The sequence below is a fragment of the Ranitomeya imitator genome, chromosome 4 (assembly GCF_032444005.1).
Source record: "Ranitomeya imitator isolate aRanImi1 chromosome 4, aRanImi1.pri, whole genome shotgun sequence".
Classification (NCBI taxonomy): Eukaryota; Metazoa; Chordata; class Amphibia; order Anura; family Dendrobatidae; genus Ranitomeya; species Ranitomeya imitator.
The window spans coordinates 607,085,724-607,100,343 of NC_091285.1; the positions used below are offsets into that span (position 1 = coordinate 607,085,724).

General features: G+C 45.3%; 1 protein-coding gene across 1 annotated transcript in view; it reads right to left on the reverse strand.

Annotated features, from left to right (window-relative positions):
- The window catches only part of ANXA4 (annexin A4), a 106,126-nt gene that overhangs the window by 91,253 nt on the left and 253 nt on the right, over positions 1-14,620 (reverse strand). The window lies entirely within an intron of this gene.

Consider the following 14,620-nt stretch of genomic DNA (forward strand, 5'->3'; position numbering starts at 1 on the left):
AGTTTGAGGGGTCTATATGGCTGAAAATACCCAAAAGTGACACCATTCTAAAAACTGCACCCCTCAAGGTACTCAAAACCACATTCAAGAAGTGTATTAACCCTTCAGGTGCTTCACAGCAGCAGAAGCAACATGGAAGGAAAAAATGAACATTTAACTTTTTAGTCACAAAAATTATCTTTTAGCAACAATTTTTTTATTTTCCCAATGGTAAAAGGAGAAACTGAACCACGAAAGTTGTTGTCCAATTTGTCCTGAGTACGCTGATACCTCATATGTGGGGGTAAACCACTGTTTGGGCGCACGGCAGGGCTTGGAAGGGAAGGAGCGCCATTTGACTTTTTGAATCAAAAATTATTTCCATCGTTAGCGGACACCATGTCGCGTTTGGATAGCTCCTGTGTGCCTAAACATTGGCGCTCCCCCACAAGTGACCCCATTTTGGAAACTAGACCCCCCAAGGAACTTATTTAGATGCCTAGTGAGCACTTTAAACCCTCAGGTGCTTCACAAATTGATCTGTAAAATGAAAAAGTACTTTTCACAAAATAATTCTTTTCGGCTCAATTTTTTCATTTTCACATGGGCAGTAGGATAAAATGGATCATAAAATTTGTTGGGCAATTTCTCCCAAGTACGCCGATACCTCATATGTGGGGGTAAACCACTGTTTGGGCACACGGCATGGCTCGGAAGGGAAGGCGCGCCATTTGACTTTTTGAATGGAAAATTAGCTCCAATTGTTAGCGGACACCATGTCGCGTTTGGAGAGCCCCTGTGTGCCTATGCATTGGAGCTCCCCCACAAGTGACCCCATTTTGGAAACTAGACCCCGAAAGGAACTTATCTAGATGTGTGGTGAGCACTTTGAACCCCCAAGTGCTTCATAGAAGTTTATAATGCAGAGCCGTGAAAATAATAAATACGTTTTCTTTCCTCAAAAATAATTATTTAGCCCAGAATTTTTTAATTTTCCCAAGGGTAACAGGAGAAATTTGACCCCAATATTTGTTGTCCAGTTTCTCCTGAGTACGCTGATACCCCATGTGTGGGGGTAAACCACTGTTTGGGCACACGTCGGGGCTCAGAAGGGAAGTAGTGACTTTTGAAATGCAGACTTTGATGGAATGGTCTGCGGGCGTCACATTGCGTTTGCAGAGCCCCTGGTGTGCCTAAACAGTAGAAACCCCCCACAAGTGACCCCATTTTAGAAACTAGACCCCCCAAGGAACTTATCTAGATATGTGGTGAGCACTTTGAACCCCCAAGTGCTTCACAGACGTTTACAACGCAGAGCCGTGAAAATAAAAAAATCATTTTTCTTTCCTCAAAAATGATGTTTTAGCAAGTATTTCTTTATTTTCACAAGGGTAACAGGAGAAATTGGACCCCAGTAATTGTTGCGCAGTTTGTCCTGAGTATGCTGGTACCCCATATGTGGGGGTAAACCACTGTTTGGGTGCACGTCGGGGCGAGCACCATTTGACTATTTGAATACAAGATTGGCTGGAATCAATGGTGGCACCATGTTGCGTTTGGAGACCCCCTGATGTGCCTAAACAGTGGAAACCCCTCAATTCTAACTCCAACACACCCCTAACCCTTATCCAACTGTAGCCGTAACCCTAATCACAACCCTAACCCTAAATGTTGCGGATTCGTATGAGATTTTTCAGCACCATTTTTGAAAAATCCGTGGGTAAAAGGCACTGCGTTTTACCTGCGGATTTACCGCGGATTTCCAGTGTTTTTTGTCCGGATTTCACCTGCGGATTCCTATTGAGGAACAGGTGTAAAACGCTGCAGAATCCGCACAAAGAATTGACATGCTGCGGAAAATACAACGCAGCGTTCCCGCGTGGTATTTTCCGCACCATGGGCACAGCGGATTTGGCTTTCCATATGTTTACATGGTACTGTAAACCTGATGGAACTCTGCTGCGAATCCGCAGCGGCCAATCCGCACAGTGTGCACATAGCCTAATTCTAAAAGGTATGTGCACACGCTGCGGAAAACGCTGCGGATCCGCAGCAGTTTCCCATGAGTTTACAGTTCAATGCAAACCTATGGAAAACAAAAATTGCTGTACACATGCTGCAGAAAAACTGCACGGAAACGCAGCGGTTTACATTCCGCAGCATGTCACTTCTTTCTGCGGATTCCGCAGCGGTTTTACAACTGCTCAAATAGAAAATCGCTGTTGTAAAACCGCATTGAAATGCGCAGAAAAAAAAAAAATGGTAAATCCGCAGCGGTTTAGCACTGCGGATTTATCAAATCCGCAGCGGAAAAATCCGCAGAGGACCAGAATACGTGTGCACATACCGAAACCGTAACCCTAACCCTACCCCAACCTTAGTGGAAAAATTTTTTTATTTTTTTTTATTGTCCCTACCTATGGGGGTGACAAGGGGGGGGGGGGGGGGGTCATTTACTATTTTTTTTATTTTGATCACTAAGATATAACCTATCTCAGTGATCAAAATTCACGGAGTCGATCAGGGCACGGGGGGGGGGTGGATTGGAGCACGGAGTGGGGGATCGCTGTGCGGGCGGGTGGATCGGAGCCAGGGGGGGGGGTTCTGGGGAAAAAAAAAAACAAAAAAAAAAAAAACATGCTGTGCGGGGGATCGGAGTGCGGGGGGGGGTGTGATTGGAGCACGGGGGGGGAGCGGGCAGGAGGACGGGGGAGCGGAGCACAGGACCGAGGGGAGCAGACCACAGATCGGGGGGCTGGGGGGGGCGATCGGAGGAGTGGGGTGGGTGCACATTAGTGTGTCCAGCCATGGCCGATGATATTGCAGCATCGGCCATGGCTGGATTGTAATATTTCACCATTTTTTTTTGGTGAAATATTACAAATCGCTCTGATTGGCAGTTTCACTTTCAACAGCCAATCAGAGCGATCGTAGCCACGAGGGGGTGAAGCCACCCCCCTGGGCTAAACTACCACTCCCCCTGTCCCTGCAGATCGGGTGAAATGGGAGTTAACCCTTTCACCCGATCTGCAGGGACGCGATCTTTCCATGACGCATATGCTGCGTCATGGGTCTGAATGGCACCGACTTTCATGCGTCAAAGGTCGGGAAGGGGTTAAGCACAGCATCCACTTGCGGACATCGGGCCCTCATAACACCCTGACAGTCTGTTTCTGACAGTTTGAGCAGATACATGGGTGTTATTGGTGTGCTGGAGGTCATTTTACAGGGCTGCAGCAGTGCTCCTCCTTGCACAAAGGAGGAGGTAGCGGTCCTGCTGCTCGGTTGTTGCTTTCCTACGCCCGCCCCCCTCCATGTCTCATGCCTGTCTTCTGGTATCTGCTCCATGCTCTGGACACTATGCTGACAGACACAGCTACCCTTCTTGCCCCAGCTCGCATTGATGTGACATCCTGAATGTACCTGCAACTTCTGCGGGTTGTAGACAACACCTCATTACTGTACAGAACCTCTAGGAGTGAGAGCAATGACAAAATGCAAGAGTGACAAAAACAGCCAAAAAAAGGATGAGAACAGAGAAATGGTCTGTGGTCACTCCTTGTAAAACCACTCCTTTATAGGGGTTGTCATGCTAATTGTTTATCATTTCTAACTGTTGTCTGTTACACTTGCACAACAGCAGGGGAAATTCACAGTCAGTGTTGCTTCATAACTCGATGGGTTGATTTCACAGAAGTATGATTGACTTGTAGTTACATTGTGATGTTTAAGTGTTCATTATTTTTTTGAGAAAAAAAATTATATAACATTTAGAACATTACACCAATTACTCTTTCAAATAGCAAACTCTCCTACAGGTAGCAGAATGCATCATTGGCAGCATGACAGATGAGAGATCGTTAACCAATGCTGGACTGAATAAACACAAAGAGACATAACGAATATCATCCCAAGGCCAAATGTGCCAAAAATGCAAGAGATCCAATGTGATATTTCAAGAAGTTTAGAAAACCCAATTAATGCACTCTGTTAAAAGCAGAGAATTTATCATTTAGGGCCCACATCTATTAACTGGAACTTTGCATAGCTAAACTGGTCAATTAATAAATTTGAGATACCCAAACATGACAAAAAAATGACAAAAAAAAACAAACAAAAACACACCTGATATTGCATAGTTAAAGGCAGTTTCAGATGACAACTGTATTCTCGTTTGACTCCCAAGTCAAACCCCCCAAAGGATGAGGAATCAGTCATGAAAGGTTGACCTTAAACCAGCTAAAAAGACAGTGTCGAAAAGGAGGTCAAACGGAGTAAAAAGTTCCATAAAGAAGCCCCAGATTGAGTCATAACGCAATCCCAGGCTAGAACACATAGCAGTGGGTTTGTATTATATTTTTTTCTTTTTAAGCTCCAGTCTTTAGACATTAAATTTCAGAACATGGTAGGGTCACATGTATGAGTTAACCCTAACCGCTCATGTGGCTCTGGGAAAAAAAATAAAATAAACCCCCCTGAAGTGTGTAAATTTATAGTTACTGGCCATGTGGTTGTTTATTTTTTTTTAATCAAAGCGGAAAATATGTTCAATTTGTAAAACACTCATGGTGTATATCTAGTTTCTCTGAAGACATGGAGAATTTAGTCTGTAAGAGTTCATATCCCTAAAGTGAGATAAAGACATTAATGTGACCAAACATCATACTCCAGTAGAACGGGAAAATCAACTGAGACTTACTGGAGAGTGGTAGTTCTAGTTCTCTGGACATAGTTGAATGTTTACTTGAAATATTTGTCCCCATTAACAGGGATCCTTCCCCACTTTCAGCAAGCTAGAATGTCCACATTGGTGGATAGTAAATGCAGAGCTGAATAATAAGTATTTTTTTCCATCTTTTTTTCCCCATCTTTGTTGCAGAGATATGAGCTTGTCAAGTTTAGATTCTAATTTCCACTTCAACCAAGAGGCAATTTCTGGTTTGACCCTGAGGATGTGTAATTTTTCCTCTGTATGATCTTGCCCAATCATAAGCAGGAGGCATGGGGTGACAAAACGAGCGCATCACACCCCTCCTCCCAGCTTGTAGGGCCACGGAGTGCTCCTAAAGATTGACAATTGAGGCCGATTGCATGGTTGCGCAGCTGGACCAAACTATGTGGCCTCTGATGCTGCAAGCAGCGGAAGTTTTGCCTCTGCAGCCTTGGAGGAGAATTGGGGCACTGAAGCTGGCCAGAAGCAATGAACTGGCCAACTTCAGGAGCAGACTGTGCAATGCGCTTCTTGCCTAGGAGACCGCAGTAAACTATATAGTATTAGAGCTCATACCCATATGCAAGAAAAAAAAAAAAAAAAAAAAAAAAAACACAGACGAGTGCCATGTGATTTTTGTACGATTTTTAAATGCAACATCTGTACGACATGTGTATGCAATCCATGCGCTATGCGATTTTAACATGAGCTTTTACATACAGCAGTTCTGAAAAAAATTATATATATATATATATATATATATATATATATATGTTTTTATGCAGGGTGCAGTTTTTAGAATGGTGTCACTTTGGGGTATTTTCTACCATTTAGACCCCTCAAAGTGACTTCAAATGTGATGTGATGTGCCCACGCTTGTCTACTCTACTTTTAACCCTTATAACCCTCTAACAAAAAAAACAAAAAAATTGGTTCCAAAATTGTGCTGATGTAAAGTAGACATGTGGGAAGTGTTTACTTATTAAGCATTTTGTATGACGTATCTGTGCGATTTAAGGGCATGAAAATTCAAAGTTGGAAAATTGCGAGATTTTCACCAAATTTCCTTTTTTTTTTCCCACAAATAAACGCAAGTCATATCAAAGACCTTTTACCGCATGAAGTACAATATGTCATGAGAAAACAATGTCAGAAAAACTGGGATCCATGGCAGCATTTCAGGAGTTATAACCTCATAAAGGGACAGTGGTCAGAATTGTAAAAATTGGCCCGGTCATTAGTGTGCAAACCACCCTTGGGGGTAAAGGGGTTAACATCGGATTGAATTCAGACCAAATTTTTTATCCGATTGAATTCGTTCAATTTCATTGCAAGTGGGCATGAGCCCTAAGGCTAAGTGCACACATTGCGGATTAGACTTAGGAATTTCTTGTGCGGATTCTGCCTCTCCTGGCAGAAAACGCACCTGCGGTTCCGCAGCGTTTGTGCGTTTTTGCTGCGGTTTTCTATAATGGAATGGGTACAAAAATGCTGCAGATTCACAAAAAAAGTAGTGACATGCTGCTACTTTTAAACTGCAGCGTTTCCACAGCGGATTTTCCGCAAAGTGTGAACATTTCTTTTTTTTTTTTTCCCTCATTGATTTACATTGTACTGTAAATCAATTGCGGATCTGCAGTGTTTCTGCACCTCAAAAAAACGCTGCGGATCCACAGAGAATCCGCAATGTGTGCACATACCCTTAAACAGCTCTTTGTTTGTGCACATGAGGTGGTCAAACCTGCCATGGTTTTCAGGCATAAACTGTTCATGAAATGCTGGATGGGAAAAAAAATAAATAAAATAAAAACGCATGTGGGAAGATGTTATATATTTGACCACGCCATGGTACAATGAGTGCCTGTAAGGCTGGGTGCACACGATCTGGAAGTAGCAGGGCTTTGGATGCAGCGGACATGTTCTGCATCCAAAGCGCTGCCTTCTATTGAACGCAGGTAAATCCACATGTGTTCACTGAACCGTGCGGATTCACTGCGTCCAATACACTCTTTTGGTGAAGTTTCTCTTGTGAAGACAAGCGAGAAATTGACATGCTGCGGTCTGGGGGTCTGGGGAGATGCGCCGAATGTCAGTCTCCGCGAGCGTCCGTTTACGCATAGTGGACATGGGGATTTCTTGAAATCCTATCCACTAAGCTTTAACATCTGGCTGCTGCTCAAGTACGCAGCGTTCAACCCACAGCAACTCTGGATTGTGGGCTCACACCCTAGTTGGTTTGAACAATGAGTCTGTGCTGACAGAGTCCCTTAAACTCCCAAGTTATTCCCTAGTCCAGTCACTGTACAAGTGTGTTTTCGTCAAAGTCTTGGGGCTTAAGACAATTGGGTATTCAGCCTGTGCGCACTACGCACAGACTCATTATAGCCAGTGTGCCACACAGACCCATGGATGCCGCACTATTGGAGAAAGCAGTCAGACCAAAGATGAATGAAAATCAAGTCCAGCAGACAAAGATTAAAAAAAGATGACCCTGCTCGTGAGAGCTTACAATTTACAATGAGGTGGGGGGGTGGTAGATGGAGATAGTGAATGGGCTACACACACCCAAACATGAAATTACTTTGATTAGTTAACATGGTAGGCCGCTCTGAACAAATGTGTTTTGAGCGAGCGCCTAAAACTATGCAAGTTGTGGATGGTCCTAATATCTTGGGGTAGAGCATTCCAGAGGATTGGCGCAGCACAGGAGAAGTCTTGGAGTCGGAGGTACGGATTAGTGCAGAGGTTAGCCGAAAGTCATTTGCAGAGCGCAGCGGTCGGCTAGGCCGATAGACCAAAATGAGGGAGGAGATGTAAGGGGGTGCCGCACTGTGGAGAGCTTTGTGGGTGAGAACAAGTACTTTGAATTGCATCCTGTAATGAATGGGCAGCCAGTGTAATGACTGGCGAAGAGCGGATGCATCTGAGTAACGATTAGCCAGATGGACAACCCCGGCTGCCACATTAAGGATGGACTGGAGAGGGGAAAGTCAAGTGAGGGGGAGGCCAATTAATAGAGCATTGCAGTAGTCCAGGCGTGAGTGGATCAGGGCGACAGTGAGGGTTTTTGTTGTTTCCATGGTGAGAAGAGGGCGGATTCTAGAGATGTTCTTTAGGTGTAAGCGGCACGAGCGGGCAAGAGATTGTATGTGGGAGGTGAAGGGGAGATCGGATTCAAACATAACACCCAGACAGCGTGCCTGCTGCCGGGGTGTTATTATGGTGCCACCCACAGAGAGGGAAATGTCAGATTTAGGGAGGTTCGTAGAAGGCGGGAGCAGAAGTTGTTCAGTTTTGGAGAGGTTGAGTTTCAGATAGAGAGCGGACATGATGTTGGAGACTGCGGACAGTCAGTGGCGTTCTGTAGTACAGTGGGGGTAAGGTCAGGGGATGACGTGTATAGTTGTGTGTCATCGGCATAAAGATGGTACTAGAAGCCAAATCTGCTGATGGTCTGTCCAATTGTGGCCGTGTAGAGAGAGAAGGGGGCCAAGGACTGAGCCCTGAGGTACCCCAACAGTGAGAGGAAGAGGAGATGAAGTGGAGCCAGAGAACAGAACACTGAAGGAGCGGTCAGAAAGGTAGGAGGAGAACCAGGAAAGAGCAGTGTACTTAATGCCTAGTGACTGGAGCCTAGAGAGTAGGAGAGGGTGGTCAACAGTGTCGAAAGCTGCAGAAAGGTTGAGAAGAATGAACAGAGTGGTCACCGTTACGTTTTGCTGTCAGAAGGTCATTGGTCACCTTGATGAGTGCAGTTTGTCGAATGTAGGGGGCGGAAACCGGACTGTGAAGGGTCTAAGAGGGAATGAGTGGAGAGGTAACGGGTAAGGCGGGAGTAGATCAGGTGCTCCAAGAGTTTTGAGATGAAGGGGAGATTGGAGACCGGTCTGTAGTTGTTTGTGCAGGATGGGTCGAGGGTAGGTTTTAGTAATGGAGTAATGATAGTGTTTGAAGGAGGAGACGAAAATTCCAGAGGAGAGGGAGAGATTAAAAATTATAGTTAGGCGAGTTGTGAAGACTGGAGAGAGAGAGACTGGAGGAGGTGTGAGGGAATGGAGTCGGTGGTGCATGTAGTTGGACGAGAAGAGGAGAGGAGCTTGGAGACTTCTTCAGTGATGGGATCGAATGTGGAGAGTGAGCCAGGGCTGTTTCACTCTGTTTGGAGGTTCTGAGGGTGAGGGGAGCTACTTGGTCAAGGGTGCTTCTAAGAGTGTCATTGTAGTGATGTACAGCCAGATCAGGACAGGAAAAAGAAGAGATTGGGGACAATGATGAGTGTAAGGAGTCTGAAAGTGTATGATGGTTAATGGCTTGTAGATTTCTGAATGTGTGGTAGGTAGGAGAGTGCTGGGGTGGGCGAGGATTTGTGAGTGTGAAGGATAGAATGTTGTGGTCAGAGGGGGAAGCGGTGAGTTATCTAGGTAGGAGATTGAACAGAGCCGGACAAAGACCCAGGTCCAGGGTGTTACCATCTTTGTGTGTTTCAGAGGTTGAGAGCTGTGACAGGCGAGCGAAGTGGTTAGTGATAGAAGCTGGGATGCAGATGTAGAAGTGGGGTTGTTTATGGGGATGTTGAAGTCTCCCAGGATAAGGGTTGGGAGTTCTGAAGACATGAAGTGCGGCAGCCAGGCAGAGAAATGGTCCAGGAAGTGGGTGGGTGAGCCTGGGGACAGTTATATGACCGCTACTCTGAGGGAGAGGGGACAGAAGAGCCTGATGGTGTGGACCTCAAAAGAAGGGAATGAGAGTGATGGAACTGGGGGTATAACCTGGAACGTGCATTGTGGGGACAGGAGTATGCCGACTCCACCACCAGGTCTGTTTGTGGGTCTCGGGGAATGGGAAAATTGTAAGCCACCATGGGAAATGGCAGCAGGGGAGACAGTGTCAGAGTCCTGGATCCAGGTTTCAGTGAGGGCCAACAGATTCAGACAGTTGTTCACAAAGTAGTTGTGCAAGAAAGGAAGCTTGTTACATACAGAACATGGATTCCAAAGGGAACAATTGAAAGAGAGAGACGAGGGAGTGCAAGTAATATTAATAAGGTTAGTATGGTTTTGATATGAGGTAGGGTAGTGGTTGAGCTTGGGGGATGGGGGACATGTCTCCCGAAATCAGTAGGAGTAAGAAGATAAAAAGCAAGTAGTTTTTGGAAGTGTATGAAGTTTTTTGTGCAGTGTGTTTGGGCAAGATGGGCTGAGGTTTTTCAGGAAGGTGAGAAGTGCATGGGAGAGGGAAGGAGAGAGGAGCTGATGTATGAGTCCTGGTGGAGGGGGGGATTGGGCGGTGAATGTGGATTGCAAGGGAACACAGGAGGATAGGAATAAAGCACATGGATAGAGGGCAGTGCAGAGTGTGGGTTACCTGACTCCTGCCCTAACTAACTGCCATGGAATAACTGCTGTATCACGACGCTTATCTTCTGGGACGCTTGCGTGCACCCCTAAGGATAGTTCTAAATTTATAGTCCAGACTGCTGGGTCAGAAGAGATGGATTGTGGGACCAAGGTGGGGATAATTTGGCAGCTGGGGCCAGCACACCAGGGGGTGGTTAAATGATCAAACACATTGTGGCTGGCAACATGCTATGACACCTTCCACCTGATATCTAGAGTGGCCACAGTCATGGATATACATCAAACAAATATGTATATAGAATTTTTTTAATAATGCCCAAGAGATACAACAAGTGATGACTTAGTAATATAGCAGAATGGCACTCCTTTGTTCAACAAGTGGCAATAAAAGCATAGGAGAGTATAGGAGTGCCTCAAACTTTTCAACTGCACTTTCGGTCATAATATCACTGTGTAAACACAACCTCAAGACATACATGCAGACTGCACGGGAATAGCTCAAGGAAGATTTACAAACTATACATTTTATTTATTTATTTTTTTTTTTTTTTTAAACACCTCCTTCCTCCATCAGCTTGGTATGGCAGCAGGTGCTGTATACATTGCCAAATTCACCGAGTGTACTCTGGACTACAGGTCAGCTTGTTGGGCCGACAACTAGGCCAGAGTTTACAGTGCACACAGGCGGCATTGTACATAACTCACCGTACAGGGATTGTTCTGCCAGTCTACCCCACCCACCGCTGTGCGTACTGTCCGCCTCAGGCCATCACCACGTACTTCTCTCAGCCACACCTAACTCTGGGGAATAGGAACTCATTCACATCTCGTACATGAACGTGTCCTGAGCCCACACCAACGACTTCCCAGCAATCAGACCCATCTTACACATACTGAGGTTTGCCCACGTTAGCCATTTACACTGAAATATTTTACAAAGATGGACTCTGTTGTCATCTTGATCTACTATAGGACTGTCCTGCTCCCTGAGGAGAGAAAAAAAAAAAAAAAAAAAAAGTCTTTCATATGACGTTTACGTTCCAGAAAGTGATTGACAGATGGATTTGTAAGTGACTCAGATCAGCTTTTCAGCAGATGAGACTCATTTATTCATAGTGTCAAAGTGTAGAGATTGACGAGATAAGGCCAGTTTCACATTCGCGTTTCCTTGATGTGCGGATGGCTGCGGACTTCCTCCGTGAAGCCCCGCCCTCAGCCGCACCTCCGCCTACATCTGCATGCAGCCCGCATGCGGCCTACGTACCTATATTTAACATTAGGTACGCAGGTCGTGCGGCTGTATGCGGATGGTGCCGCATGCGTCGTTTTGACGATGCGGAGACGCAGCCACGTAGCATTTTTTTTTTTCCGCATCGTCAAAACGACGCATGTGGCACCATCCGCATACAGCCGCACAACCTGCGTACCTAATGTTAAATATAGGTACGCAGGCCGCATGCAGATGTAGGCGGAGCTACAAGCGGAGGTGCGGCTGAGGGCGGGGCTTCACGGAGGAAGTCCGCAGCCCTCCGTACATCAGGGAAACGCTAGTGTGAAACTAGCCTAAGAGACCTGGGGCAATTTCCTAATTGCACTTATATGGTACATATATAATTAACACATTTGTTTCCTTAATGCTGTGTGTCTATGAGGAGTTTTTAAACGCAGCGTCTTACAGTTCCAGCAATGTAGATGGGATTCATAGAGATCTCATGCCCACTGTGTCACCTGAGCTGCGGTGCGGGTTTAAATCCGCAAATGACAGTTTCTCTCGTGGATGCGCAGAGTCTTATTTGTGGAACTTTCCCATAGTCCTGGGTTAGATGCAAACAATCTACAGGTACAAAATGCATTTTTTTGTTGACGTAGCTTTCCAAGGTGAAAACGCATAAAAACAAAAAAAAAACAAAAAAAAAAAATGAATGTATTCCGCAAATGATGTTAATAAGATTTTGTAAAGCTGAATACCAGGAAGGATCAAACAACAAAGCAGCTTTATTTAAAACCTGACACCCCAACAAGTGACAAAAATTGCATAGGGGGAAAAAAAATAAATAAAAAATCTGCAACATCAAAAACTCACGAAATATGAATCGTGGGAGCATAGCCCAAGGTCTACGATCCAGAACTAGCAGCGCTTTGGACGCATCATATGTTCACTGGATCCAAAGAACTGCCTTCTAGTAAACGCAGGTAAATCCACATGTGTTCACTGAACCACGTGCACTTACCTCATCCAATGCATTCTATTGGTGAAATTTCTCTTGTGGAGACGCTAGCTGGAGAAATTGACATGCTGTGGTCTGGTAAGATGTGCCACATGTCAGTGTTAGTGGGTGATACATAACAGCTGGCCACTGCAGGTTTGACGCTGCATAAATACGCAGCATCAAACCCGCAGCAGTTCCTGATCGTGGGCAACCTGTCAGCAGGTTTTTGGTGAGTAAACTACAGACACTATCAGGCTGGCAGAATTATACTGGGGGTAAAGAAATCCATCTTGTGTAATCAGATGCCCGTGCTCTGGGGCCGGACTGTAGGCAGAGTCTTATCTTCCTGCTCTAAGCTAGAGAAACGAAGGAGAGACCTGACCATAGGCCGCCCCGAAGCACGGACAGCGTCTCTATGATGAGCACCGTGTCTGTGCTTCGCGGACAGGTCTCTGCTTGGCTTCTCTGGCTTAAAGCAGGAAGATAAGACTCTGCCTACAGTCCCAACCTGGAGCGCAGGCGTCTCATTAACTGAAAACTGATTACACAAGATGGATTTCCTTACCCCAGTATCATTTTTAGGGCTCATACTCACTTGCGTGAAATACTGCCGAGTCTCGCATGTTAAAACCAGTCTCTGCCGTCAGCACTCCAGAGCACAGCGTGCGGCCTCATAGCAATACATGGAGCCGCACGCTCCGCTCCCAAGTGCCGGCGGAAGAGCCGGGTGTTACCATGCGAGACTCGGCCGTATTTCTCGCAAGTGAGTATGAGCCCTAATCAGTATAAGAGCAGCAACATGACAATGCCTGTAGTTTACTGAGCAAAAAACCTGCTGATAGGTTCCAGACAGAAAAAAAAAAAAAAAAAAAAAAACCTCCCATAGACTTACTACACAGGTAGGGGGGGGGGGGTTAGTCACTGAGGGGAAGATTTGCCAGCGTCCTGCTTTGGACCACTCATCCGAGTTGCAGTCACGTCTTCAAACTACGATTTCTCTGAAATTCTGCAGTTTCAGAGTAAAACATACACAACTGCAACAACAACCAAAGTCTGATTTCTGTTGCAGAACCAATATCGGACAGAATGAATCTGCAGTCAGGCTCCCCTTCATAAAAAGCTGCATACGCACAAAAGAAGTTTACACACTGCTGATTTATAGAACACAAATGCCAATATCCATGAGAAGATAAAAAAAAAAAAAAAAAAAACACCACCACACTCCAGTATGTGGATGTGATTGACAAAACTAATACATTTAAAAGCCAAACAAAAAAAAAAAACAAAAAAAAAAAAAAAAAAAAAACAGTTCAGCGAGCCCTCTGGTGGGGTCCCATGTAGTGGTCACCACACACTCACTGCGCAGCCATGTGAGGAAAGCAGCAGCCACTTTCCTAAGGCTATGTGCACACGTTGCAAAATGTTCTGCACAAAATCAGCATCTCCTGGCAGAAAACGCAGGTGCAGATTTGATGCGTTCATTCTTGCGTATTTTGTGCGTTTTTTACCCCTGCGGATTTCTATAATTGAATAGGTGCAGAAACGCTGCAGATCCGCACAAAAGTAGTGACATGCTCCTTCTTTCAATCCGCTGTGTTTTCCATGCGGAATTTTCCGCACCATTTTTTTTCCCCTATTGATTTAAATTGTACTGTAAAGCAGCGTTTCTGCGCGGAAAAAAAGTGGTGCGAATCCACAGTAAATCCACTACATGTGCACACAGCCTAAAGATCATGAATGGAGATGACAAATTCGATGTGCGCTGCCCTTGTCGGTCACTAATATGGGCCTTATTGGCAGCCGCTCTTTTGCGCAGAAGTGAAGACCGTCTGCCACAGAGGACATACTGGCCAAGGGCAGCGCAGAAAATGGCTCTTTTCTCATTATTAAGTGTAAACGCACACCATGGGCAGACATATCATCACAGGTGCAACTATATGGGTGCCCGGGAGTTACACAGGTGGAATTGTGCATTATGAGGAGATATTGGACTGTGAGGGGCCATATACTGATGGGACCCAGAGGAAGCTATCCCATCCCCCTTCCTCAGAAGCTTGTGCACCAGACCACCAGTATGTATGTATGTATGTATGTATGTATGTATGTATGTATGTATGTATGTATTCTTCCTCTCTTCATTAAAGAGGTGGGACACAAACAAGCGGCTGTGCACCCAGAATCTCATGCATGACACCCATAATTTAGAGGTTATCCTCCAGACTAGCTCTTCAGGTTACTCAGATGAGAAGTTTTGCCATCACATGACAGACGCTCATCTATGGAATTAAAATTGTATGTCTGTCAGAAACAAAAAAGTCATTGTGCAACTCGCAGATCTCAACAACAAACATCAGTTGTCACAA